This window comes from Bactrocera dorsalis, chromosome 2 (genome assembly GCF_023373825.1).
Source record: "Bactrocera dorsalis isolate Fly_Bdor chromosome 2, ASM2337382v1, whole genome shotgun sequence".
Classification (NCBI taxonomy): domain Eukaryota; kingdom Metazoa; phylum Arthropoda; class Insecta; order Diptera; family Tephritidae; genus Bactrocera; species Bactrocera dorsalis.
This window is the reverse complement of record NC_064304.1, coordinates 79,274,806-79,300,525: the sequence shown is the minus strand read 5'-3', so window position 1 is coordinate 79,300,525 and position 25,720 is coordinate 79,274,806. Positions and strand designations below refer to the sequence as shown.

At 34.4% G+C, this 25,720-nt stretch overlaps 1 long non-coding RNA gene across 1 annotated transcript in view; it reads right to left on the bottom strand.

Annotated features, from left to right (window-relative positions):
* The window catches only part of LOC125776501 (uncharacterized), an 80,536-nt gene extending 66,369 nt beyond the window's left edge, over window positions 1-14,167 (bottom strand). Inside the window, exon 1 of the long non-coding RNA XR_007421765.1 lies at window positions 14,025-14,167. This is a non-coding gene — a long non-coding RNA (uncharacterized LOC125776501). The remainder of the gene's footprint in view (window positions 1-14,024) is intronic.
* Window positions 14,168-25,720: the final 11,553 nt, after the last annotated feature.

The following is a 25,720-nucleotide window of genomic DNA, read 5'->3' as shown; positions in this document are numbered from 1 at the left end:
TACATACTTATATACTCGTATGCATGCATGTATACAAGTATATGTATACTCAAACGATAGGCGTTTTCTTTATGCACAAATGTCACACATGATGAAACTGCTTCCTTTGTCCCTTTTTAATTGTATTTGCCAACGAAAGATGATAGATACGCGTATATGTTGCACTGAAAAGTGAAATGGTTCGTGTCCTGATGTCAAGATATTAATTCATTTGCCCATATCGGGGAGTTGCTATTTCTGTTTATTTTTTGTAGAATTCGCCTTCGTTCTTTGAAAAGTTGCATCGGATTTGCGGTAGCCCATGCGCTCATAGAAAACGCACACATGTTCGCCATCGCATTGATGAATTCATTGTTTTCTTGTCGCTCATAATTTGTATACAAGTAATATACTCGTATTTGACTGAACTTATGTATCAACACACATACGGTCTTCTATGCATTCATGTGTGTGCAACTACATTATTTGGGCAACGAACAATCGCTTCACTGAGTTGCCTAAAAAGACGGATTCATCACGCACAATTAGCAAATGATGTTGCATATTACTATTATCAAATCCATTTTTAAGGTTTTTTTTCTATTATTTTCATATTTGAAACGAATACTTAATGCACTTACCAGATTTTCAATACTTCATTAGATGGCGCGCTTTTCGCGTTGACAGTTGGCGCCCGCTATATTAGATGTCTCGAGAAATCCGATTTTCGATTCTACCAAGGAATTTTAAGCGCTGCATTAATTAAGTACCTGGATTTGAGTGAAGAATTTCTTAGTTAATTGAATTGACGAAATGGAAACATATACTAATTCTACATACATACATTTGTACATATGTATGTGCTTATAAAAATTCTATTTTGTTAAATACTTTTGCAAAAAACGCTCGTACTCACACAAATGAGCACAGATAAATTTTTGAAACATTTCGTTAACTCAAGCAAACTAAAAAAAAATTGTTAACTCCACCATCACCCATCTGCTCAGTGATTGGCTCGGCACAATAGGCTCATTTGGCTAGCTGGCAGTTGGCATGTGGCTGAAGTGCGCCTGAAGTGCTCCTTTATTCCACAGAATGACCGAATTCCCTGACCCCTACTTTACATTAACAAACTGCAATAAATACGAATAGATGATAGGGACACTGCCATTCACATACATTCATATGCTTAGAAATACTTATGACCATAAGACGCTGATACGCATTCCTACATACATACATACATACGTATGAATGTGATTTCTGTGCGTACAACAATATAATGACAAAAGAGTCAACCACCAGCTTGCGACCTCAGGGTGCCAGCGGAAGGGAAATTGTAGAGAAGTTGATTGCGGAGATGGACATAGTTTTTATTTGCCGTCTTTTGCAGTTTCGGGTTGTTTTCTTCATTTATCTCCGATTGTGGATTGTTTCTGAGGGATTTTCTTACTATGCATTGTTCATACTCGTAATAGGTAAGATAAAAATAGCCAATTTTTTGTACCCATTTAAAAAAATCTAATAGTTGCAACAATAATACAAGTACATACTATATGTATATGTACATATGTACATAATCGGAAATACAAGCCTAACAAAGAAATCAACAAAAAAGTAGTTGGATAATATGAAAAGGTGTAATTTTGGTTTTGTTACTTGCGCATTTATGGTCTATTTATAATTTCGCAGTGTGTTCGGCATATATGTAGGTATTTTGTGAGGGAGGAAACGTCGGCTTGTATCAGCTGCATTATAATTTATGGATAAAGTTAACATCCTTATTTTGCGGTTAATGAAAACTAAAGGCAAAACGTTTGCCTATTTATTAGTACATTTAAAATAGTAAAATGTAGTAGTATGTATACACATACTTATGCATACAAGTTAATTTCCCCTACGCGGGAAATAATAAAAAAAATGTATTTTTATTTTGGTCAGAGCACGAGCTCTGGCCGTCTTTATTCGAGTCTAAAAACGGACTGAAATAATTACAATTATCAAACTTAAATGTAAGCTTAAACTAGCCTTAACTAATCCGGTCACCTGTCTTGCCTGGTGATCGGATTCCTAGAACTCCCTTCTGATCGCTGCCAGAACGTTGGCGCGTGTGCTGCATCAGCAAAAGCTTGGGAGCGGAAGTGATGTCTGGGTGTTGCAAGCAAACGTCGGCGCGTGTGCTGCGTCAGCGAAAGTTTGGCGTTAACTCCTCCCCTCTTAATTTCGAACGTCCGCGTTCGGCAGCCAAGTTATTGTAAATTTTTGTTTGGAGAACTGGGAGACTTCAATGTAATGAGTACTACGTCTGAGCTCTAGAGTCCTCTTTCGTATCGTAAGCATTTATTTATTAAATGTTTCATATGTAGTGGCATCTTTGGCACTGGTATCATATTCATTGAGGATTGGCTTGATTCCAAAGACTGATGATAGGTGCTGTTTATTCGCCTTTGCGTAACTAAGTGGTGTATTTCTTAACTATGTACATATTTTACATGATTTGTTGCTTTAAATGTCAGAAAAAGGGTTTACAATTCCTTTTAATTTTTACAATTTCACATTCATATTTAAATATTGGAAAAAAAGTTTACAATTTGTTTTAGTTCTTACAAGTGATTCTTAAATTATAATATTGGCCTTGGCTCAGTTAATAACATATGTAAGTGTATGCAGTAATTTTTTCTTTTTACAATTTCATTTTTAAATATTTTAATTTTTACTTTTAGATAAGCATTTTATTTCTAATGTACAAAAATTTAAAATTTTTTAATTTATAAATTTTAAATTTTTTACATTATTATTTATTTACCTTCTTTTTTTGTTTGGGAAACGGTATATAGGAATAGGATCTTTTTTCCTCTTTTTTTGTTTTTTTGAATAGTGTAGTGATCATAATATTAATTTTTTGTGTTCGACTATTTTTAGTCATAATTGAGTTTTTCCTCATTTTTAATTTTTATTATATTAATTTTTTGTGTTCGACTATTTTTAGTCATACTTGAGTTTGATCTCATTTTTAATTTTTATCATATTAATTTTTTGTGTTCGACTATTTTTAGTCATACTTAAGTTTGATCTCATTTTTAATTTTTATCATATTAATTTTTTGTGTTCGACTAGGGATACACCTTTAAATACACTTTTTGTGAAATGAACAACTTTTTAAAATTTTTCGTTATTGATAAAATATAATATTCTTTTTTTACACTTTTCACTTGTTTAGTTAATTGATATAGATAATTAGAAATCAAAATTATAATTCTTAAAGCTAACATCTTACAAACGTGCATGACTGGAAGAAGTATCCCGTTTAATCCTTTTCGTCATTACTAAGGTTCCCCCGATGGCCACTTTCTCGCACGCTTCTCTTCCTCATGAGTGGGTAAGAGATCAGATGGACGATTAATTCGGCTAAGTTGATTGAAAAAAATTCCGCTGCAGACTTCTTTTATCAGGGTCAGTCAAGTTATTTCTATATACCGGGTCGATTCCTTGATCGGAGAAATCGGCAAAATTAGAATTCGGATTTAGTGCGTTTTGCACAAGACGCTTGCCGTGCGTTTGAAAAATATTTTGGACCACACCCATGACTGCTGCAGTCAATTGGTCCTGATTGGCTCCTAATCCTACTCTATGGGCGGCCTCTGAGGTCGAGGGGCCCTCTTGAGCACCTGCTGTCGTGCCCTGCAGAACAGGCGGGCGTATCAAATTATTCGGGTTCGACATTTTATTTTTATATGTGATACCTCTTTTTTTATTTTTTATTTGTTTTTATTTTTACCCTTTCCAGGAAAGGGCGCTTTTCTCTTCTGGAGGGTCCCGTAGGAATCGCAGAATTAAGCTGTATTATAAAATATTGTTAGATTTCTGTTATTGGCTGTACAAGCCGTTGTTTATAATTTTGTTTTTTATTTAATCTTCTTAATACTAGTATCTCTTTCTTTCTAATACAAAAAATATCTCCTTATTTATAATATTGTATATGTGGTATAAATAAAAATGTATAGCTACGTAAAAATCCTGTGAAGCATGGCGAGGTGACGTTGGAGATTGCTCCCTTTCCTCCTGCTGGCTACTTGGGATCTTCCTAGTCGCACGCTCCTCGTCGACCTCTTCCAAGCGTGGCTTGAGGAGTCTTCTTGCGGATATTCTGCTTGCTATTTTTCGCTAATATTGCGATTGGGTTTCGGCAGATCGGCTTTATTTCTGCACACAATGCACACAAGCACTTTTGATGATTTACAGTTACTGGTTTCTTTTTGTTTCTGCCTTAGTTAGATACACGAACTCATTGCGGCAATATTTGCACATGTACGAGGAAGCACATCGAACTGTATTCAAAATTTTGGTTTTCCCTTTGTGAATTTTTAAATTACAAGCTTAAATATTTTCATTCACTGTCTTTCTTATAAATTTCTTAGCGTTCAGCGATGCACTCATAAGTCATTTATGTTTATGTAAAACGCTGTATTTTTGTTTCACTTTTATAATTGTCCAACTGCCGTTAGTTTGTGAATTACTTTTATGCACTTTTAAATTTTCGCTTATAACTTTCTGTTTGTTCTGCGCTTCGATAATTGCGATTGAATAACTGCTTAATTCTGTCTAAATATTATTTATTTAGCTTGAGTTAGTTCAACTTTGTAAAAAAAATTTCATTTATTTTTCAGCTATTGCAAATGCTGAAATTTGTAACTTCAACTTTTCACCAGATTGCACTTGCACTTTATATTTTAATTGTCCTTTTTTTAGAGGACTCTTTAAGCGGCCGCGTAAACTTTTTTCGCGAGCGGTCCCTGCTCGGGCCCCAGTTAATTTCCCCTACGCGGGAAATAATAAAAAAAATGTATTTTTATTTTGGTCAGAGCACGAGCTCTGGCCATCTTTATTCGAGTCTAAAAACGGACTGAAATAATTACAATTATCAAACTTAAATGTAAGCTTAAACTAGCCTTAACTAATCCGGTCACCTGTCTTGCCTGGTGATCGGATTCCTAGAACTCCCTTCTGATCGCTGCCAGAACGTTGGCGCGTGTGCTGCATCAGCAAAAGCTTGGGAGCGGAAGTGAAGTCTGGGTGTTGCAAGCAAACGTCGGCGCGTGTGCTGCGTCAGCGAAAGTTTGGGGGCGGAAGTGAGGTGCCTTTGGCACTGTTAACGTATTTGGCGTTAACTTACATATCCATATGTGTCCTCATATGCACGAACGAGGGCACCCATTCTATTCAATTGCAGTTCCGTGGAGTGCGGTTTTAGACCCCAAGCTATGGAACCTCATGTATGATGGAGGGCTAAGATTACATCACTCAAAATCGGTAATACATACTAATCGCTAATGCGGGTTGACCTCTTTGTGGTAGCAATGGGGAAACGTCTAGATGACCACCTGATCAAATGCGCGAACAACTTTCCTTGGATTCCGCTCATCTGGGAACACCTATGCAGTCGCATTTTTTACCATTTCTCTCGGCCAATCGAAACGTGCCTTTTTTGAGCGATTGACAAATTGTGTGGGATCCAACGTGAAAATTTTGTGTACAGTTAAATTTCCATGCAATATTGACGATCTGGCAAAAATAGTTTGTGCACAGCACACAATCATAGTTTCTGAAACAACAACTGATTTTGGACCACCTCCAAAAAAGCCGTCTCTGAGTGATCTACGACTTCGATTGAATTCACCATACCATTGATAATCATTGATCCTTGATGGAGCGTCATCGCCAAAAACTAAATTAAGTTCATTCATTAATTCACGTCGAAAGTTGTAAAATGTAATCGCTTGAAAATGTTTGCGGGTTAATTTTGTTTTTTTGGCCGAGATACATGTTTCAAGTTACTGTAAGCAACACAAATAACAAAAATGTCAAAATTTACGATGAAATTGTGAGTTTCCTGATTATATCACCCAGATTGCCAAATCCCGAAATATAAAAGGCAACCTTCGTAATAGAACGGTTGGGGGTTGGGGATGGAATGCTCGCAAAATGTTTGAGTTTGCCCAGCAGTATTAGTTAAAAGTATATATTAAAAAGCTTCGCCATCAATTTCCGTAAATTATGTTGAAAAAGTGTATGAATCGGTACACAATTGGATTTTAAAGATCTGATCTGAACAAGGCGGTATCGACTCATTGTTTAAAAAAAATGTTTTTCGCTAAAAATGTTGAAGAATATTAAAAAAGGTGATAGTGATAACCTCATGACCGAATTAAAATTGTTAATCTTATCTTTTTTATGAAACGGTTCGAAGTGAAGCAGTCTAGCGAGCTATACTAGCTCGAAATAAGTATATAATTAAAAAAATTGGTCAAGGAGAAACGGCACTATTTTACGTTCTTCCTTAATATCAACAAGGAAAATTAAGTTGTAACCGAACATTTTATACTCTTGCAACTTACAGGACTAAATCCTGCGAAATTCTTTCATGTGCTGGCAAAACTTTATATTAAAGAATAAATCATATATTATTGGATAAAATAGTGAATGGTTAACAATCAAATTAGGTATCTTCTTCACATAAGTATATTGATGGCAATACACTCCGCCTTAGTTTTATCGATCTATTTTGTTCATGTCTACAAATATATCAAATTTACTATATATAAGAGGCTAAACTTAATATATCGAGTTATTGTGGAAAATGTCAGCCAACGGATAGGAATTCATTATGTTAGTGATATGAGGCTTAGGCCGAGGTCTAGACCAATTCCATTCTAACTCAGCGCTAAAACTCGAAAATTTAAGGAAAACTTATCCATTTAGCTTCATTAAAATATTACATTGCGACCAACCGTTTAAATACAGGAAATCATTTTATGGGAAGGGTTACGGTTTTAAGAGAAAAAAGAATTTATTTCCGAAATTATTTGGTTAATCTGGATTGCGTAGTTTTATTCGGACCTTTTCTACATTATTGGGCACACTTTTGACAATATAGGATAATTTTTTTCGCCACTTTTTTAGCTCCTACGCGTTATTCTCAAAACTGCTTTTTCAAAGTCCGTGTTCAATGTCATTTCAAAACTACTTGACAGATTCATTTCAAACTTTGTATACATTTTTGACGCATATCATACCGCCCCAACGTTTCGTAATTTTGTTTTTACATCAAGGATGTTTTCCACCCACAAAATTTTTTAGTGGAAAATAATAGTTACACTTCCGGAGGAAGTTCTGTTTTGGGAGCAGAGAAATGCATACATTTTGACATTGCTGAGGTACACATTATCGAGTATTTTGAAGCAATTTTATATACATATGTACATATATGTAAGCAATACTCATTAAATGACATATTGGACATAAAAGTTGTTAGTTGGGCAGAATTGACTTCTTTTAACTGTTTTTGCTAATACTACATACATTTAGCATGCTTTAAGGTGCTAGATCAAGTTTGCGCCAATTTTATTCAATTTAGGCACAAAGATAAACTGTTATGACTACAACACGCTATCTCATTTTTACTGACACTGACCGGTAAATACGGATTCAAACTAATTTTAACGCACCGTTTTTACCAATATCGTTATATGGGGACTGGGTGCGGTTATCATCCGATTTCAGGTATTTTTCAAAATAAGGTGCTACTTACTAATGGGATTCTCTTTGCCAAATTACAGTTTTATATCTTTATTAAATACTTATTTACGGTACTTTATATGATTTCGTTTAATGGAGCTTTGTGAGCTTAGAAGTGGTCCGACTACGTCCATCTACGATCTCGCTCTTACTGTTTCGTCAAAAAACACGTGCACAAAATTTCATTACGATGTCTCAATTTTTACTCAAGTTATAGTTTACACGGACAAACAATCACTTGGAATTCAACTGGTCTCATCATGTTGATCAATTACATACATACATATAGTTGTATAACCCTGTATCATGAAACAAACAACCAACATGTTGCAAGAATATAAAAATTAATTCAAACAAAACTATTCCGTCTTAATGTCGCGTCATTTCCCAGAACTATGACGCCATTTTCTTCCTATAGTCTGGGGTTCATATTAACTAAAATTTTAGCACCCTTTACTCAAAATATATGCAACGTATGTAAAAATGTATATACATTAGACGCATATATGTCTGAATAAACATATAAGTCTACGTAAATGTATAAATGCGGATGAAATCTAAAAATATTCCTAACCGCGGGGAACAGCATGCTGTTATACACCACATCAACATTAGCTAAATAACGAGGGTGGAAGCGTTACAAGATTCTGCATCATGTCGCGTGGAGAAACGTACGCCAAAATTCTTTTCAATGGATTATTATACATTTTAATATTCGTGGGTGTGAGCTAACCGAGCCATCGATCGATTCATTCAAAGGCGCAAGTAAGAAAAAAGAGGAGTAGTTTATTCATTGAAGTGTTGATGGCTACGAATTAAGCTGGGGTTGGCAGCTTGAAATCAAAATTAACGAGGGGAAGCTAACAAAAAATTTTACATATACTTACATATGTATATATACATTTTTATTTTTATTTTTATTTTTCTTTATTTTTACATACGTATGTAAGTATGTACATATGTATACTTATATATACATGCATATTTCCGCATGTACAATATTTAATGTTTCTTTGAGTTAACACGGTGAGCAAAGTTTCTGCATGAAATGCTGAGCTAAAAGACTAGGAGAATAGAGAGAAAGTCAAGAAGGTAAAAAGTTCTTTACTATTTATTTTGAATTAGTTTATTCTTATGAAATAATTGCCATTGCATACATTACATACTTTTGAATTTTTAAATAAATATAAAAAAAAACCAATGATGAATTTTACAAAATGCCTTATATGATCTATGTAAGCTACAATTTGTTTGAAATTATCAAATTTCAGTTATTCATACCATGTAGTCAATGTCGGATGTGCCCTAAGGCCCAGTAGGCCCGGGCCTAGGGCGGCCAGATACAATATTAAGGGCGGCAAATCGTGCCAAAAAAATCACTGATAAAACAAGATTAACAAGAAATAACTCAAATGCAAAGTATCTTAACCGTATGCTTATGTAATCTTCCTAAGTCACTATTTTTGCGTATCAAAGTATAAATAATTTCGTACATCGTACATATAAAGTATCTAGGAAGAATAGGTACATAGACACCTAACCTATTGTTATTACGCGCGTACGGTGCGTCGTGGCAGGTATATCAAAAGAACAAGCCGAAGATATCCCACTCGTACCAGGAGTGGCAGGAGTAGGAGTGCAGCCCAATCCTCCGGACCAGGAGCTCTACGAAATCAACGACGATCCAGCTAAATGGACAATCGACAAGTTCACACGTGATCACATTTGTAAGAACGGAGCAAATCAAAAGATCCAAAATGATTTTCCCAAGATAAAGTGCGACAGTTGTCGAGACATTTATTCGAACGTCAGCTTCTAAATGGTGGTGTTCCGCGAAAGTGTTTAATTTATTCCATTGTTTACTTTTTAATGGCGGGGAGAGTTAGTTCGACAAAAAAGAAGGTTTCAATGACTGGAAAAATGCATATCATCGAGTGTCAACTCATGAGAATTCGCCTACTCACAAATTATCTGTTCTGCATATGAAAGAACGAAGCAACGTGTTAGGTCACATTGACCGACCATTAACAATGCAATTAGATGAAGAAATAAATTACTGGAAAAACATTCTGAAAAGAGTAGTTGCATGCGTAAAAGCACTTTCATCACGTGGTTTGCCTTTCAGAGAACACGACGAAAAATTTGGATCAATCCATAATGGAAATTATTTAATGTCCTTAGAGCTTATCGCCGAGTTCGATCCGTTCTTAGCTAAACACATTACACGTTATGGAAATCCAGGCTCAGGATTTACGAGTTATCTTTATTCAACAACATGCGAAGAGTTCATTCGGTTTATGGGAAACAAAGTTTTGGAAACAATTGTAATGGAAATATTAACAGCAAAATATTTTTCTCTGATCATTGACTGGACACCGGATATATCTCACGTAGATCAGCTCACTTATGTAATCAGATATGTCCTGCCTGTAGAATGGTTTCTCAAGTTTATTCCAAACACAGGCCACAAATCACAACAAATGACAGATGCTGTTACTTCAACTTTAACTGAATTGAGAGTTGACATTTTAAACTGCCGCGGGCAATCATATGACAACGCAGCTAACTTGTCAGGCAATTATAACGGCCTGCAAGCTAAAATAAAGGAAATTTCACCCCTTGCCGACTATGTTCCCTGTTCAGCACACTCGCTGAATTTAGTAGGTGAATGTGCAGCTGAAAGCAGCCAAGAGGCTTGTTCGTTCTTTTCTCTACTCCAAGAGTTCTACAATTTCTTTGGGAACTCCTTCAAACCCATTTCACCGTCAAAAGTCTATCAACGACTCGTTGAGTTTACGCGAATCCTGGAATGAAATCCATAAAGCGCTAGTCACCATCGAAAATGACACACAACGGAATAGAACCGTTATATGCGAAGCAAGAGGTATTCGTTTGAAACTGAAACGTTTTGAAATGGCCCTCATGGCTGTTTTTTGGGGATGTTTACTAGATCGCATTAGCGTCACAAGTAAAAAACTTCAGAGTGTGGAAATTGACATTACCATTGTCATAGAACTGTACGAGGCTTTAATACATTTTGTTGGCGAAACAGGAGAGAATTTCGATGATTTCGAAAAAAAGCGAAAAACTGTCCTTCGTACAGGAATACGATAAAGATTTTCGATGCAATCGAATGCATAAGCTGCTTCCTGGCGAAACAAATACATGTGAAGAGATGCAACAAAAAAATGGCCGTGAAAATTTTAGAATAAATACTTTTTTAGTAGTAATTGATACATTGTCAGAAGAACCGAAAAGACGACAGGATGCTTATAAATTATTCTACAATAAATTTTACTTTATTACAAACCTGACAAATCTAAACATCTCAGAAGTCGAAGATAAGGCCAAGGCATTGCCAATGATTTATTCTACTGACTTAGAAGACAATTTTACAGAAGAATGTCTTCATTTTCGTTCTCACTGCAACATAAAAAATGAGGAGTGAAAGAGTGCAGTCAGTTTGTTGAAATGGTTACGAACCGAAGGTCTTCAAACCATTTACCCAAACGTGGATATTGCTCTTCGTATGTGTGTGTGTACACCTGCCAGTAACTGTACCGGGGAAAGATCGTTTTTTTGTTTGCGGAGAGTGAAGCTGATTTTTTAAGCAAATTGGATTGCGAAGATTTGATTAATGGTTTTGCTGCGCTTAAGTGCAGACGAGTTTTGTAACACATTATACGAGTAAAACATTTATTTTATTAAAAACAAAACCTAAAACCATTTTTAAATTTTTTATTGAATTGTCCAATCCTCCCTGAAATCTCGGAAAATATTATAAACTAGCTTTATCCGCTAGCTTTTAGTTAAATAATTTTCTGAATCAATTAAAAGTGGGAATAAAGTAAATTCATGAATTATGTCTTTAGTCTATAATGATGGGTGCTGAGAAAGGGGCGGCACATGGCCTGGGGCCTAGAGCGGCTAGGACTGCAAATCCGCCACTGCATGTAGTTGCCATCAATTATTTTCCTAATTGCGTTTTTTCTTTGCTTATTTTTTTTTTGTTCTTAGTTTCAATTTTAAAAGTAACTATTTTTTTTTTTTTGAAAACTAGATATTCATAATGCTACAGAAAAAACTTGATATGAGTACATTTAATTTTAAAGGGTCCTAAAAATTCAAGAAACCATGTGAACTCAAAATATTAATAAGCCGAACGATTGCATTTGCTGTTTAGCTTGAGGACAAAGCTGACTAGTCACGCTAGTCTGCTAGAATAAGGTGTTTAATTGAGTGTAGAACATAGGAGCATGGATAATTGATGGACCGATTTCGCGTATTTTCGACATTAAATTGTAGTACGAATATATCCAATATAACGTTCAAGATTTCTTACATACTGACCGGTGTATAAGGTACAAAGGCAACCAGATGTTTGATATACTTATGTTGGGTGTAGCCCTTATATTATATGTAGGGGTAATATTGACAAACTGTTATCAGAAAAAATTGTCTGAATTTCACTAAGATATCTCACAAATTAACTACTATTTATGGAATCGAGTCAACCGAAATTTGAGAATTCTCATATATATGTAGATAAGATATTGTATGAGATATATCAACCCGATTTTAACCATTTTTGGCGCAAGGGGAGATTAGTTATTAATAAAAAATATTATATTTTAATAATATATTCAACAGACCTTAAGTACTAAGGTCCACATGTTCGGCATCAGGGTGCTTAAAAAGATTGTCACACTTTAATCAAATTATTATTTATTTATTGCGAACAAAGGCAAATGAAAATGAATAAATTCTCTCACCTAACGCAGGTAATAAGAGTAAATATTTTCTTTATATAAATATACTATTAGTATGTATGTATATACTTGTTTATATATTACAACTATACATCTAAACGCATGTGAATATTCATTATTCATGCATTTAAACGCCTACTTTAAGCATTGACCAGCGTTGCTAATTGAAAACTGCCCCTTTCATAAAATAGCCGTACAAAGGACGAATGTATAGGGAAAAAATATTTTGTACATACATATGTATATTTATAGAAATAAATTTCACTTTCGTTAAGGTGATGCTAATAGTCAAACACCGTACAACAAACCACGGTTTTCTAAGTATAAAAATGTTTTTATGGCATATTGCAACAAGCGCGTGTAATGCACATGTCGTTAAGCAAAACTACATTTCAAATTTACGTAAAACATACGCATCAACTACATACATACATACATATGTTGATATATTCGTACAAATTATGAACAGCAAGTCCTTCTATCTGTACAAAGGAATACAAGTTAAGAATGAATTGGATCGAAATGGATTCGATGTTCGAAGTTAAAGTTACGTACTAACATATGTGCTTGTATATACATACATATGGATATGACCATCCCTTTGGCTAAATACGATTAGTACAACTATTTGCTGATAGATCAGCCTCTGTAGCCCCAATCGGCGTTGCATGGACGTTTCAATAAAAATGAATGAAAAAGGTGAAATGCTACAGAAATTTTTGAAAATAACTACCCGGAGTGTGTGTGATTAAACAAAAGAGCCGCGCAAGACAGATTGGGTCAACTACATTTACAGTCAACTTTTGGATAAACCAATCAACAACTCAGGACGTAATTTGACTGAATTGGAATTCATCGTAAATATGGAAATTGAAAAGCAAAAATAAAAATAATTCATTAAAATTGAATAATGATTTACATCTAGGTATGTATGTATGTATATACAGTGAAATCTCCCATAAACGGACACTGTCGAGACCTGCCTTTCTGCCCGGTTAATAGAGTTATCCGCTTAATTGAGCGTCCTTTTTATAAAGCTTTTACTGTACATAAAATTACGTGTAATTTTTTGTCAACAGATAAACTCCTAAACTTATGAACCAAGTTTAGTAAAATTTAGCACAATGTAGTCTTTTTTGTATACGAGCCCATATATAGATTATAGTGCTACTGAGTAAGGCAGTTCTTCTATTTGCAATTCTTAATTTGACACAGGGGCTCACAGAAGGAGCCTCGGTAATTTAAAATTTAAAAAAGTGGGATAGATTTAATGTAAATATTTCAAAAAGCTCTAAAACTTAATCATTTGTAACACATAAAAAGAAACGTCGACATACATACATACATATAAATGATAAGCATCTCAAATTTGGAGAGAACATTTGTAACGTAATTCACTATCGCTCTTTGGAAGCTTTTATTTTTTATATCTTCCTATTTTTTCTACGAAAAACTAACGGAAAAAGGGTAAAATTCGATTCAAACCGCCGCCATTTTGTCAAATTAAAAAAAAAACGAAAAAATTCCATAGCGCGGTAGCGTCTTTCTGTAGTTCAATAATCTTTTTGAAAATTTTGTTTTAGACAAAAATTATGGCCGCAATCGGATCTTTTTTTTAGGTGTCATTTCAACAATTTATTTAACTATTATATATCCGATCAAAAACATAAAAAAAGAATTTTTTATTTGTTATAAATATACAGTAGAAACTCGTTTATCCGGCCCTCAGTTATACGGATTCGCGATTATCCGGACTACCAATCGCGACCAATTTATATGTACTCGTACCTACGTAGAAATTATGGAATCATGAACGTGTCGGAACGACGTAATATGTCTTTATGTAAAATGTCAGCTAAAAATGGGTTGCAATTATATTTTTCCATGACATTGCACGCAAATATACATGGGTTTTGATCTGACATATTTTACAGCCATTGCAAATAATTATCTACGTGTGTTTGTTGTTGTGCCGGTGCACCGAGAGGAAATATATCCAATTTTCGCACCGTGCAAGGGTTTTGCAAGAGCAAGAGAATACCCCTAGAGTGATACTGTGAGTCTGCTACAACTGAAACGAATTCGTGATATAGCAGCAATAAAGAGAAAAAGTTGCTTACGTCAAATGACAATTACCAAATATTTTAAACCAAATTAAATTTATTACCTACGTACTTATTTCATGATTACCAAATGCAAATTACCAAATACATATTGTACACAAATTATTCGTACATACGTACCTAAATATTTTATTGTATTTCATGATTAATGCTGCAGTTTAGTATTACGTATGTAGTGTAATCTAAGAAAATATGTCCATACATACATAAGTAAGTGATCATTTCTTAATAAACATTGATTTTCGTTGCAGGATATGAATATCTATTTGTTTTTCTTCATACATTCATATATCCGAATGCCTATCGACTACAAATAGCCCGGTTAATCGAGTTTCTACTGTATTTACTTATAAAAAAATTGGACTGATTAATTGATTCCAACATTAAAAAAGAACTCACAAAAATCAGTGACTTTTCGGAGGGTTACACTGAGACGATCCCTTAAGTTGTTTAAGGCAGCGGCAACTTCCGAAGAAATAGTTCCGATCGGACCACATACAAATTAACCGATTAAAATCAAATTCTTGTAAATAATCTTTTTTGTATCTCTTCTTCTTATTTGGTCCACGATTGTAGGGCCAGCCTGGGTCGAGAACACAAAACTTCGCCAGTTGCCTCTATTCTTTTGAGGTCAAGCCAGTGACCCAAGTGCATACTGGTTGCTATGCAATTTGTTCTTTTATTGGAACGTGAACGCATTTACTTCCGCTGTCCACCCACGGGTCTCGAGGCGAAAGAGCTGGAGCATAATCTTCCATGTGAACCATATGGTATTGTGAAAATCTTGTCTATAGTGGATTTGCAAAGCCTAGAGTCATACTGATCAGTTCATTTACAATGGGCTTAAGTCTTTCACCGATTCCGCGATAATTAGCGCACACTATGGGATCTATCTTCTTGCATATACCATTTTAGGAGAAAGATTATAACTTAATTTCAGTTATATATAATATATATATTATATCACACATTGACCGACATGTTCGATCAAAAGTCAACTATAGATACCTAGGGGCTTAAACACTTTTTTATTGGATTTAAACAATTGGCATAAGGTGGCGCACACTGAAGACATTATTCGTGCAAAGTTTTATCCCGTTATAATAATTGCTTCTTGATTTACATATGTACTGGAAACTGAACGAATCAAGTGGAGTTTAAAATTGTGCTGTATGGGAAGTATGCGTGGTTGTTGTTGATTTCCACTTTCACAATGTGATATAAGAATGTAAGAAGAATGCCATGTACAAAATTTTGTCGAAATCGGTTGGACGAGTCAAGAGGGATTTCACTAAAAAGTGCACCAAAAAGTCCAAATCGTACAATTTTCACACTTGCTCTCATAAGGCTCTCTCAAACTTTCAGTAGTTTTTAAGAGTGCCGTTATATGGGGAGTGACCGATTTTATCGATTTTCACGCTGTATTAAATACAGTTTTACATAGTTGAGGCGTGGCAGTGGTCCGATTACACCCATCTACAAACTCGAGATTTTTTTGTACTACGGAACCACACACTAAGACTCATCGAGATATCTCAATTTTTACTCAAATTACAGCTTGCCCGGACGGACAGACAGACAATCAACCGGATTTCAACTTTTCTCCTAATCCTGATAATTTATATATATAGTGGATTATATACTATCTCGATTAGTTTAAGGTGATACGTACAACCATTAGATGAACAAAACCAAAATACTCTGTAGCAACTGGTTGCAAGAGTGTAAAAATTATTAGAAGAGCTCAATATACATATGTATGTACATATGTATGTATATGTATATTTTTAAAAAAGTTATTTTATTATGATGAAAAACTACTGTTTCTATTTAGTAATTACGTTTTTTAAGACACAATTGAATTTTTGTTAAAAAAATTATGTCAATCAGCTGTGCACACTAAACTCCAACGGACAGACAATTCACTTCCGTTAGTTTAAACAAGTTCCTACATACATACATATGGACATTCATATGTATACACAAAGAAAGGAACGGGCCACACAAATGAACATATTTATTCATACCTATTTATTTGTCATCGATGGACATTGGTGTGCACTAAACAATGCATTGAACATCCCTGCATCTACTTCCCCGTTCTAAAACGCCACCAAAACGACCCCTAACAGATGCTTTCTACCGCTACCAAACAACTGGACATCGGCAACGCCACTCGTATAAAAAATCCGACTATAAGTTCAAAAATTGTTTTGTGTGAATTGTGCACTCGTTTTGCTATTTTATTTCAATTTTTTTTCTATATTTTGTGTTGTATTTTCACAGAAAGAAACTCGCAGTTGTTGGCGGTGCATTATTTGGTTACTAAAGTGCCATCACAAGCAGATGTTTTTGCTACTGATTTTTCTATTTTTTCCATCACTCTTTCATTACTATTTACTTGGATTGTGTGCGAGAGCGTGACAATGACGGTGGTAACGAAGAAGCCAACGTCCATTTACTTACATACTTATATGTTTATTGATTTAAATGTATATGGTATGTACGTATGTATATGTAAATATCGACATACAAACACGTAGTTACCATATTAGCACTCATATATTTGATGTTCATCTATTGCTTTTTTAGGGCTTTAACTGAGTATGTATATATGAAGGTGACGGGTTTTTCTATAAAGACGCTACAAATTTAGACCGATAGGGACAGCAAAAGACGCCATATTTTTCCCCGCTCTTTTGGCATTTCTCTTCAGCAAAGTTTGTCATTTCATCATGGAAAGGTATACGATCAACCAACGAGTCGAATATTCAAATTGACTACCGAAATTCGGTGTAAGTGGCCTCAACTTTAAGAGGGCGGCGCAACAACTTGAAAATGATCCGGATTTTCATCGAAAAATCATCTTAAGCGATGAGGCACATTTCTGGTTGAATGGCTTCGTCAATAAGCAAAATATGCTTATTGGTCAGGCAGCAATCCACATGTACTCCAAGAGTCACGATTGCATTCCGTAAAAATTACTGTTTGGTGCGGTTTACGGGTTGGGCCGTTCTTCTCCCGTAATAATCCAGACCGGCCCGTTACTGTGAATGGGAATCGGCAATAATAACCGAATATTTTTGGCCTGAATTAAATGATATGGACTTGGACAATATGTGGTTCCAACGGGACGGCGTCAAACGCCACATAGCGAATGTCACAATCGATTTATTGAAAATTAAGTTTGGTGAACGTGTTATCTCACGAAATTGCCCAGTCAATTAACCGTCTTGGTCATGCGATTTGACGCCATTAGACTATTTCCTGTAGGACTACGTCAGGCCTATGGTCTATGCCAACAAGCCAGCGACGATTGATGAACTTCGTACGAATATCGAACGTGAAATTGCAACAGTATCGGCCGATTAATGCGTGAAAACCGTCGAAAATTGAGGTCAGAGTCTGGACTTCTCTAAGCATGCCCGTGGTGCCCACGCAAAAAAAATCGAGATCCATTCATAATGACATCGGAAGTACTTTCACAGGAATAAATAAAGCCCTAGATAAAGTTAAGTAAATCGACCTTTCATAAGTCGATCATATCTACTTGAAAAACCTCAATTACTTTTCTGAAATTGTTTCTTTAGTAAATGAACATAATGCGAAATTTATACATATACATATGTATACCTAATATCGATGTCTCTTACCTTATAATCATACCAAATTTAAAATCAATATTATAGGGAAAAAATATTTTTTTTAACGCCGCCGAATTGGACAGATTTTGATTTGTTTCTCAACTTACATTAGACAATATCTGTAGTTAGTTTTTAGGTTTCATCCACGGATAAGGCTGGAATTACTAGAAGAATTGGAGAACCCTTTTTAACGCTTTCGGAGATCGTGTACAACTCGAAGAATATTTATTTTCATTAAAAAATTTATTCTGTATTCTTAAAATATGTATAAATATCCAAAAATTAAATTTTAAAACAATTAATAAAATATTTTTTTAATCCTTAAAAACAGAAAATCTGAATCTGAATAAATCTTCATTAATTTTTAAAACTTTAGTACATAGCGTACACTCTTTTCAGTTCAATAAAACTTTTCTTTATTGAATTCGTTAACAAATTTCTCAACAAGTTTTAACTAATCATTAATTGCTAATTAATAAAGGTATGAGAACTCATGCATTAGTTTGGACGTCAAATTAAGAATAAGAAAAGATCGTTTCATTATGGAAAATTACACACAATTTATAACACAACACCGTATTATCGATTTTAAATATGAAGACGAAGTAGAAGTGCGAGTATTTAAACTCGAATTTAGCTATAAGCTACATAGAAAGTACATTACCAGAATCACTGAAGCAGTGGAGGATCATTTTATCAGTAATATATTTCGCCTATTAGTTTTATATTTCGGGATTTGACAACCCTGGTGTTGCAATTTGGCAACTTACAACTTTTTTGTAATGTTTGGCATTTTTGATGTTATAAATACTCAGAATTTGTGTTGCTTATACATAGTTACTTAAAATGTTCATATTGGCATTAGTGGGACTAGCATACATTCATTTTTTCTAGTGGGATCCCACACAATATCTTTATTGCTCAAAAATGGCTCGTATCGATTGGGAGAGAGAAATGTTAAAAAAATGTTTCAGAATCTGTCTATGGCAACGTACTAATTCAGATTATGGTTAAGAAAACATGACAACTTAATTTCATTAAAATATCGCCTTTATTGACTTTATACCGCATATATGTATCAGCCAATATTTAAGTTATCCCAATGAAAATAAGAGAGCATGTTTTACTCATAACAGTATATCTTTGTGCCAAAAATAGATAAATTCGAGCGAAAATTGGCTGATTAGTTTTTTAGTGAGTGATATGTTAATACTATGTGGTATTGGGAAGAATAAATAAAACCCCAACTTCCACATACTACACATAACGGTTTTCGTTTTTCTAACAAACCCTATGTGTCTGTCAGTACAGGAGTTATATATAACTAGTATATGTATATATAAAATTGCTTGGATTTCGATCCTCAGGTTGACGTTTTACACCATAAAGAATTTCCCTGGCTTTGATTCTTGTAAGTTGCTAGAGTATGAAATGTTCAGTTGCACACGAACTTAGCCATTCCTTACTTGTCTCTTTTGTTATTATGCAGGATTTGTATTTTAATAGTTTTATTCAGGAACTAATGAATATTCATTTAGTTTTTCTAGATATCTCTCATTTTGACCGATATTTTTGTTATAAAGTCAGTTATTGGTAATGAGGGTCATATTAACATTTAGGTACCACTTTTTTGCAAAGTTTAGTGCTTCTGACATTCTTCTTTAAGGAGTTAACGCAGCTTTTGTGTAAAGTTCAAAATAACTTGTATGCAAGGGCTCGATGTGATGTTTTTTTGTTTTATAATACAAAAATACACTCAAGTTTTAGTTATCTGCACTGATTGAAATAGAACACGATTGAGTAAAACAGGTATTCCCCAAAATGTTTTCAGTAACACTGAAAAATGCATAGTATTTTTATTACTGAATGACAATGTGTGATGACATTGCTTGATGTTTAAAATATCATTGTCATTAAGCCGACCAAAATGTCAATATAACAACTTGTGGAGAAATATGAGAACAAATCACTTAACGACAATGGTACACATATAAACGTATATACCGTGTTTAGGCCTTATATAACTGGATACGTGTTTGTATATGTCCATTGTGGTCTGCCGTATCAATTTTCGGCAGTGTATTAAAAACACGGATGCGGTTTAAAGTTTCGGAAACTGTTTTCCTACGAAAAGGAACTTAGCACACGCGAAATACAAGATGTATGGAAAACAATGATCCATTTTGGAAACAGTTATACGCCCATCTTCTAGACAGAGTCATTTGTGTATGCAAAGGTTTGCTGAATTGGGTGTGGTGGCGATGGATTAGGTGCAGATGGATGAGCTATCAAATACCTTGTTTCCATAATGGCATGCGCGTCATTGGTAGTTTAAAGCCTAACAATTTCAATATAGAGGATTAGTGTATTTCTATGACATCATATACAAATATAGCTCTGCATTGTATGGAACCTCAGTTCTGATTCATAAAATCAGCTGCACGATCTAACGTGCTCCTCTTCTACACAGAATTGAAATAATATTTTGGGTAGTGAGTTGCATGACGTTAACTGGAATAAAGAATTAATCCACCCTTAACTTTGTATTCGCTAACTTTGAATGGGTTTGGTAGTACTTCAACACCTCACCATGGCATGCATATTTGAAAAGTCATTGTTTGAAAAGGGTATTCCGTCCGTCATTTTCGCAGGTGCCAAACCACGAAAACAACTGCATTTTCACTCAATTTCGCAAAACTTTTCAGTTTTTCAGTAAATACATAATTGAAACACTTCTAAAAATCATCTATCAATTTTATAACAATTCGCCACGAAATTTTGCAAGATGTTTTATTTTCACTTTCATCCTTTTAAAATCAGTACCATTGTTCATACCCTTGAATTTGTGATACGTGCACATGTATGTGTATGTGTGAAAATGTGTAGGAGCTTCTCTTTACATCTTTTCAGCTGTCAGCGATTCTACTGAATTCATTGAGTTTCATTGATGCATCCATTCATAAAACCAGATACATTATATTATATATGTACATACATATGTATGTAAATATTGTTAATAGTATATACGAATAAAGTTTAAGAGCATGGCACATAGATCACCGTCCGGTGTTACCTGTGACCTCATTCAGCGGTAAATGAAAAAAAATTCTGTTATTCTCTTGGTAAGTGTTTAGCGTTGACCAAATTACAGGCACACGCTATATATCTATCTCACAAGCTGTGATGTATTGGAGCACAATTAAGGACATCTTCGAATCCATACAAAGTTATCGTTTTTTTCTTGTTTTCATTATACTTCTATTGTACATCACTGTTTTTGTCAGCAAATTTAGTTATTGTCTTTTTAATAATAAGCTGAATTCTAAATAAAAGTGATATTTCACAAAAATAAATAAAAATACAAATATTTGCTACAAACATAATACTATTCATTTCAGTTTTTCCTGCAGATGAAGCAACTGATTATAAGCTAAGTACTATACTTTGCAACTAGTAGGTACCACAAGCAAGTGTGGGAGTTGATTAGTGCTAACAAAATAAAAACGTTAGCTTCGGCTACGCCCTTCATAGGAAAATTTTTTATAGCATAAAATTGTATAGATTTCGATTTTGATCGCTGTGTTTATATGGCAGCTATATGCTATGTGATCGCTTTTTGTTGAATTGTTGAAAATTTCGAGCCTACATTTTCCTTACATAACGTTCAAGTGCCAATAAGTCAAAGAACCGCTAGAAGTACAAATAAAAATATTGCTGCCAAGTGTTGCTGAAGACCGCAATTTGTCGATACCAAGACGCTTTCAAGAATTGGGACTGTATCAAACCACAACCTGGCGGATGAAAATCCATATCTCAAAACCTGCCATTTATTACAAAATTGAGAAATCAGACTAAAGCACGCCTTTAACACAACTTGAAAATCTATTTGATTATTTCACTTTCCACAGTGTATCCGGATAAAACTTTGTACAAATAGAGCCCTCACAGTATTTCACCTTAAGCCCAAAAATTGTTTGAAATAGAACTATACATAACTTTTCAATAACCCAGACGGTACATACATATGTGCACCCCAATGCGTTTGGCTGACTTTTTGCCGAAATATCAGTCAATCTGTGAGATACCTTACTGAAATTCAAGGAAAATACAAATTTTCGACCTTCCATTTGATTTTATATCACTCTATATCACAAATATCGGCCAATGCGCTAGGTTAATATAAAGTTTTGATAAAATCTATTTATAAGTATTTCGCCTGCTTTGCTCGCAAGTTACAAGAGTATAAAATGTTCGGTTAGAACTAATTAGTATATGTGAAATACATTTATTATCAAGGTGTTAAAGTGTACCTTGGAGTATGCTCATTTTTTACATTTTTACTCTTTCACAAGTGTAAAGGGTGATTTTTTAAGAGCTTGATAACTTTAAAAAAAAAAAAAAACGCATAAAATTTGCAAAATCTCATCGGTTCTTTATTTGAAACGTTAGATTGGTTCATGACATTTACTTTTTGAAGATAATTTCATTTAAATGTTGACCGCGGCTGCGTCTTAGGTGGTCCATTCGGAAAGTCCAATTTTGGGCAACTTTTTCGAGCATTTCGGCCGGAATAGCCCGAATTTCTTCGGAAATGTTGTCTTCCAAAGCTGGAATAGTTGCTGGCTTATTTCTGTAGACTTTAGACTTGACGTAGCCCCACAAAAAATAGTCTAAAGGCGTTAAATCGCATGATCTTGGTGGCCAACTTACGGGTCCATTTCTTGAGATGAATTGTTGTCCGAAGTTTTCCCTCAAAATGGCCATAGAATCGCGAGCTGTGTGGCATGTAGCGCCATCTTGTTGAAACCACATGTCAACCAAGTTCAGTTCTTCCATTTTTGGCAACAAAAAGTTTGTTAGCATCGAACGATAGCGATCGCCATTCACCGTAACGTTGCGTCCAACAGCATCTGTGAAAAAAATACGGTCCAATGATTCCACCAGCGTACAAACCACACCAAACAGTGCATTTTTCGGGATGCATGGGCAGTTCTTGAACGGCTTCTGGTTGCTCTTCACCCCAAATGCGGCAATTTTGCTTATTTACGTAGCCATTCAACCAGAAATGAGCCTCATCGCTGAACAAAATTTGTCGATAAAAAAGCGGATTTTCACATTTCGAACCGAACACTGATTTTGGTAATAAAATTCAATGATTTGCAAGCGTTGCTCGTTAGTAAGTCTATTCATGATGAAATGTCAAAGCATACTGAGCATCTTTCTCTTTGACACCATGTCTGAAATCCCACGTGATCTGTCAAATACTAATGCATGAAAATCCTAACCTCAAAAAAATCACCCGTTATAATTGGAAGAGCATAACCTCATATTGATAAATAACACATAAAATGCGTACACATGCGTAAATATGTATTGACATATACGTACATATAAACTATTATTGCCTAAAAGATTTAAAATGAAATTAAATCCCATTTCACACCCTTTCATAATCCAATGTTGTTGAGTGGTTGCTTGCGTGTTTATTTATATAAAAATGTCAGCAGTTCATTGGTCGGCTGCTTCATGGATATCCACCGCAACGACTATAGATACAAACATACATATGTATATATACATCTATGAGCATGCAGACTTTCGTACAAATGTGCTACCAGGTATACTTCCCTACGAACAAATTCAGTAATTTTTTACATTTCATCATTATGATTTTTTTGTACACAACCCTTACTTGTTGCGCAACAAACAAAAGAGCATGCGAGGCATTAGAAGCCAACAAAAAGTGGAGAGGGGATTGCCCTCGTCATATCAATTACGCCGAGCAAGCGAGTGTCAAATTAACCACCAATAAAAAGGCGTACAAAATAAAAAATAACAACTTCCGTTTTTTCTAACGCGGGACACACGCATCCGACCTTCCGGACCTATTAAGTACATAAAAAATGGCATGAGGTAAATTAGATTGTAATCATATAAATAATGAAAACAGCCCTTATTTTGATTTTAAGCACCACTTAAACAAATTTTTTTAAGTGGCGCTATCACGAGGCCATTTCACATGTGGTTTTGTCTATTTTTTATACTAATAACATGTGTAAATGTTACAATAATTTGGAGGGGAGTTTTTTATGTACATAACAAATCGAATAAGATTGAGCAAATGTAAATATGATAATTTAATTGCCCACATAACCTCACTTGATCCAGGAGCATGTAACTTTTTGACGTGGGCTCTTAATTATGCATAATGATATATGTATGTATGTACGTAGATCGCCTTTGACATTTCGGGCTCCGAGAACAAAAACAAATTTTAATTATGGAAAATCGCTTTATTGTTTTTCAAAATATTCTCCATTAAGATCGGGTGTCAAAAAAAGTTAACCGCTTAGTTTTTTTCCGTACGGGAATAAAAAGAAGTCATTCGGTGAACAATTTTTTTACAGTTAAATGTTCATGCAATATTGAATGTATGCTAGTCCCATTAATTCAATTTCACGATATGTCACATGACGATCTTGCAAATTCAATTTGCCACAGCATCAATAGTTTCCGGAACAATAACTGATTTTGTACGACCTTCCCAAAATTCGTCTTGGAGTGATCTACGATTTTGATTGAATTCACCGTACCATCGATACACACTGATCCTTGATGGAACTTGAGTAAAATTTAAGATATCTTATTAAAACTTGGTACACGTGCTCCTTGGCAAAACAGTGAGAAACAGTTCGTAGATAAACGTAATCGGACCAATGCTACGCCAACAAAACGTCATTAAGGGGTCAGTAGGGAAATCTTTTTTCGAATTTTTGTTTTTGCATTTTCTGTTCCCTTATACACCCTTAGAATTAATGTAGAAACCCACTTTACTATTGAAAGGTTTCGAAAAAGACCCAAAAATAATAATACCGTTCGACGTTCGGAGCGCTCGGAGTGCACGCCTCAAACTTTAAAAGCGTTTTACTCAAAACACATTTTTTTAAACCGGCGGACATTATTCCGGTCGAACTACTCAACTGATTTGCTTAATTTTTTTTTAATGTTCACAAAACGCCTGTCTATTGTCCCTATATTTATTTATAATTTATTGACAATGTTATGACAAAACTTATGTAAAAAACATGGGGAAAAATTAAAAAAAAAAAACGTTAATTACTTTTTTATTTATCAATAAAGTTCTATTGTAGAATAAAAATTTCTATAAAAAAATGTCAAAAAGCAGGCCAGATTACCCTACCGACCCCTGAAATGAAAATTTATAAAATGACATAACTCTGCCTAATTAAGATATAACACTTTTATTTGACACAGAGAATCATGGAAACAGCGGCCTCTAAGGGGTTTAACGACATACGCATCTCTTAAACCATTTAAGATAAATTATCCATTTGGATATAAAATAAATATTAAAATCCAAAAAATCCTCAGTATACATTCTTTACTTTCCAGTATACATACATATCAAGCACCAATGAATTTGTTAAGATACAACTTTTACTTTATTTTTTAAGAAAAAATATGAATGTAGATGATTTTGACGCTCTATAGTCCCTTATGCTAATAAAGTTAAGAGGTTATATACACTTGTGTGAGTTGTAAAAATCGATAGTTTTTATTGCATTTTCTTAAATTATATCCTTTTAAGATTATTTCTTCCACATTTCAT